Genomic DNA, 501 nt, shown 5'->3' with positions numbered 1-501 from the left:
GCTTACGTGTCTTGCCTGCTGTTACGTCATACTTACGCTGTTATGAATTAGTCATAAACAGATTCATCTCCATTGACCTCTCCTCTCATTTTTCTCTTCGCATTCCTTTGCCGATTCGCATTTGTCTTTTGACTGCAATGTCTTAATTTTCATTTCGAGATTTCCGTTAAATCCAAAGCAGCGAATAACCTTACTGCATCTTTCTTTCTTCACTTTAATTATTTATGTTATTTTCCGTCTCATTCTAAAACACACTTTGTTACCTACATATCCATTTGGAGTGAATTGGAAACTTTATGGGTGAGTACACTGCAGTGGCATTATGTACCAGTATGCTCATTACAGGGCCTGTTCAGGAGTGGGCTCACGGTTACCATGGCAACCGTCGAAGTTCTGTAAATGTCAAGCGGGATAATCGACTTGTAAAAGTTCAGACAATAGATAAACTTTATTTTTACACATTTCAATTGGTAATTTTTGCTATCTTAATCTCTCATTGTG

The sequence above is a fragment of the Penaeus monodon genome, chromosome 30 (assembly GCF_015228065.2).
Source record: "Penaeus monodon isolate SGIC_2016 chromosome 30, NSTDA_Pmon_1, whole genome shotgun sequence".
Lineage (NCBI taxonomy): Eukaryota > Metazoa > Arthropoda > Malacostraca > Decapoda > Penaeidae > Penaeus > Penaeus monodon.
Note: the sequence above shows the minus strand (reverse complement) of the source record.